This window comes from Kogia breviceps, chromosome 5 (genome assembly GCF_026419965.1).
Source record: "Kogia breviceps isolate mKogBre1 chromosome 5, mKogBre1 haplotype 1, whole genome shotgun sequence".
In the NCBI taxonomy this organism is placed as follows: Eukaryota; Metazoa; Chordata; class Mammalia; order Artiodactyla; family Physeteridae; genus Kogia; species Kogia breviceps.
Genome location: NC_081314.1, coordinates 48343940 through 48348067, shown reverse-complemented (window position 1 = coordinate 48348067; position 4128 = coordinate 48343940). Strand labels below are relative to the sequence as shown.

The 4128-nt window shown below is 45.6% G+C and overlaps 1 pseudogene; it reads right to left on the bottom strand.

Moving 5' to 3' along the window:
- Positions 1–1483: 1483 nt before the first annotated feature.
- LOC131756805 (etoposide-induced protein 2.4 homolog pseudogene) lies at positions 1484–2345 on the bottom strand (annotated as a pseudogene).
- Positions 2346–4128: the final 1783 nt, after the last annotated feature.

Below are 4128 nucleotides of genomic sequence, written 5' to 3'. Positions count from 1 at the left end.
ATTTTGAGCCCAGAGTACATATTTCTCAATATTCTGTGTGAGGAAATGGAAATTATTCATAAAGCACTTCTTTTTTTAAAAAGTATTTATCGGGCTTCCCTGGTGGCGCAGTGGTTGAGAGTCCGCCTGCCGATGCAGGGGACACGGGTTTGTGCCCCGGTCTGGGAGGATCCCACATGCCGTGGAGCGGCTAGGCCCGTGAGCCATTGAGCCATGGCTCCTGGGCCTGCGCGTGCGTCCGGAGCAGCTCCGCAACGGGAGAGGCCACAACAGTGAGAGGCCTGCGTACCGCAAAAAAAAAAAAAAAAAAAAAAAAAAAAAAAAAAAAGTATTTATTTAGGCTGTGCCAGGTCTTAGTTGCAGCACAGGGGATCTTTTAGTTGCTGCATGCCTGCGGGATCCAGTTCCCCAACCAGGGAACGAACCCATACCCCTGCATTAAGACAACGGAGTCTTATCCACTGGACCACCAGGGAAGTCCCTATTCCTGAAGCACTTCTGCTACTTATATCAGTATGATAGCTGCTGTTAGGAAAATCACCTACGTGAAGGGGGCAGGTGATTATTGTTTCAGTCGCAAGCTAAATTAGTTGTTTTTTTTTTTCCCTCCACAGGTTTAATGGGTTTAATAAGTTTATCCCTTCAGCTTCTATTTGCAGCACCCAATAATCCTTTGAAATACCAGACAAACCTGGTAGTGGACAACAGTAAATTTCTGACCTCCAGAGTTTAAACATTCAGGTTCTCTAAGCATTCTGCGTTGCAGTGGCACTTGTCCAAAATTGGTACCTCCTTATAGCTGGGAAACTTTAAATGTACCAGTGAAAAACAGCTTTTTCCCCTTCAAGGGGAAGAAAAGAAGATCACTCTTCAAAACCCAGCAGATCTGATTGTGAGGTCTTTTCTCCTGTCCTATCTCTTCAGGCTTGTTTTTTGCAGTAGAGCAAGAGAGAACAAAATTGAAAGAAACAAGATGGTGATGGCTGTAAGTGGAATGACCAAGAGGAATTCAGATTCTTCTTTACCTCCAACATCCAATATATGTGCTTCACAGAAAAACAACAAAAATAACACGTCCACAAGATACAACAGCTAGAATTACAAAAATCCATTCATCCAAGGATGGTGGAAGGTAGGAAGAGGTGGTGGGAGGGTAAATGGCACAGGGAGAAAAGTATTCAAATCATTTCAGGCAGGGGGGCTGGCCAATGCTAGAAAAGAGCTGCAGAAAAACCTGTGATCCTTTCAGATTCACCAGTGTTAAAAATCAACCTACTGGTGTCAGAAAGGTTCTGCCTTAGGTACACCAGACACAAATCCCAATTCCTCAGAAAGAAGGGAATATGCAAAGGACCCTTGGCACGGTGGGTCCTGCCTTCCGTAGTGGGGGAGTTGAACAAGGAAAACAGCTCCCAAAGGGTCCTCCCAACCCCATCCATCCCCTCTGGATGGCCGACACCGTGACCTGCAGCAGCCTTCAGCTCTACAATAGACTAACACCTTGGGGGAACTTCTCTGCAGAGGTTGAGCTACTCAGGGCAGACTGCAGGTACACCATTTTGTGGAAGATTCTGTTGCTTAAGAAAACCACCAAGGAAAAGGAAGTGCAGCTGGAAAAGGTAGGCTTTGCCAGGGGTCTTGGCTTCATTAGTGCTGATAATAAACGAGAGGAAGAGGACCGAGAAAAGGCAGCCACCAATAATGTAGGAGGCGTGGCATCTGCTGGGAAGTCCAGTATAGTGAATAGAAAAGAGACATATGCAGGAGACTAACCAGTTGACCAACAAAATGCATGGGAAAGAGACTCACAAGCATCCCTTGGATAAAAAGAGCCTGCAGCAAAAGGTTGAAGAGCATGTCAGCAATTATTTTGCTGACACCAGGGAATGGGTTTCATCCCAGATACCTCAAATTCCAGATCAGCTATATCCTGAAACCAAATCGCATTCACAACTTTGCTGAGCACCAACAGGGGGAGCACTGAAAATTGATGGGAGGAAAATTCCAGCCAGAACCAAACACCTCTATGTAGAGATGGATCACTGATAATTTGGGCCATTACTTACTGAAGCAAAGGAATAAACACTTGATAAGAGCAGGAGGAGACTGAACCAGAGTACTCTGCCATTTCATGCGCAGCACTGGAAATGTTCACTGACAATAGGTGGCTCAATCTTGCTTCCTCTCTATGCTCTGAGCCAGGACACTACTAGCCCTCTTAGACGCTGTTCCTCTCTCTTTTCCTGAATGTGAGCATCTAGCTTTGAGATGGTACAACTTCCAGAAATGGAGTTTTTAATTCCCCTGGCAAGGTCCTGCAGAAAGGTTGTGACACTGTTAGCCATCTCTTCCCCACTCAAACTACCAACGACACAGAGGAGAGAAGCGTCCCCCAATCCTTCACCACGAAGGACCGGCAGCTTTGCTGCTGCATCTGTGGCTCCAGCCTGGCCTCTTGTTTACCGCCAGCCGGCCAAGCTCCTCCAAGCCCCTCCGCCCACGGCCTTCGGCTCCCACAGGAGGTGCTCCCAGGGCAGCCCCAGAGCGCTTACAGGGTTGTGGGGGGTTAGGGCATCAGCTAGTAAGTCCAGTTGTTTTTAATGTAAACCATTTTCACTAGAGAGAAATTCTGGCTGATAAACGGTGCTTATTACGACTTAAATATTTTACAGATATTGTCTTAAAAAGTAAAGAAACGGACTTATTTCTTCAAGGAAAACAAATGATACTTTTGTTGTGAATGGTAACATTTGAGCTTTCAACCAAATATTAGAATTTTAAAACACCGAATCGAGTGCAGAAACCTTCACAGCTTGCCAGTAAAGTTTTTGTTGATAAACCTGGTGGTAATATTAGCACAGGTATTAGTTGATGTTATTTAAAAACATATCTCAGGGGCTTCCCTGGTGGCGCAGTGGTTGAGAGTCCACCTGCCGATGCAGCGAACGTGGGTCCGCGTGCCCTGGTCCGGGAGGATCCCGCGTGCCGCGGAGCGGCTGGGCCCGGGAGCCACGGCCGCTGGGCCTGCGCGTCCGGAGCCTGTGCTCCGCGGCGGGAGAGGCCACAACAGTGAGAGGCCCGCGTACCGGAAAAAAAAAAAAAAAAACCCAACATATGTCAGTATTTGGCATATCTGGATAACTCAGTGAACAACCATTTCCTTAATGACTGTAATGTAACATCACAAGTGGATAGGGATGCAGTGAAAGGGCAACGTAGATCAATGGATTGTAATATAATGAAATACAAAAAGTTAATTGATTTGGTTTCACATTCCATACGCATCTAATTTTAAAGAAACCGTTACCTACCCTTTCCTGTCGGGCCGCAACAAGAGTCCTCCTGCCCAGCATTGTTTGAGCCAATTCCCAGTTCCTTTCAGAAGCAAAGGAAATTTATTCTTTGATCAAGAGATGGAAAGACGCGAGCTAAAGCTCTACAGCGCACACTATCCCCCGCAGGCCGTGAGGGCGGGGCTGCTTTATAGGGTTCTCTTCAGCGGGAAGGGGGCGGAGTTCTGCGCGTTGGGTGCAGCTGTGCTGCATACAGCTCGGGATTGCAGGACAGGGCGCAGCCTCTCAGCACCCGGCCCCGCCATCTTGAATTGCGGCGTCTCCACAGCACTTCTGTGAGCTGAGGTATCCGGCGTAGCTTTTTGCTCGAGGATCTTTGTTGTGAAGTCAAGGACAAGACCTCTGAACGTGGCACCCTATGAGCAAGTGAAACTGGACTAAGCACAAAAGAGAAGAAAAAAAAAGGTACACTTTATTTTGTTACTCAAAGTCTTTTATTTCCTGGGAATTGTTAACTAGGCTTTGCCGGTGACCAAATTTAATGTGGTTTCAAACATGTATATCCACATATTTCTGTGTGAGGCTGAATGTTCTTCACGTCCTTCAACCAAACAACATATCAAAACTGACTGAATGTAGAAATAAATGTGAAAATCCAGTTATCTTGTAGTAGGCAAGGCTATACTTGAAAAAATGTAAAACAATGTCTCTTCCCTAATTAGTTTGGTTTTAGAATATTTAATGTTCTTTTAAATGTTTTTGTGATAACATGAATTTATTTTATTTTATATAAAGTAATATTTTTAAATTCCCCATTTTAATTTCTAAGTGGGCA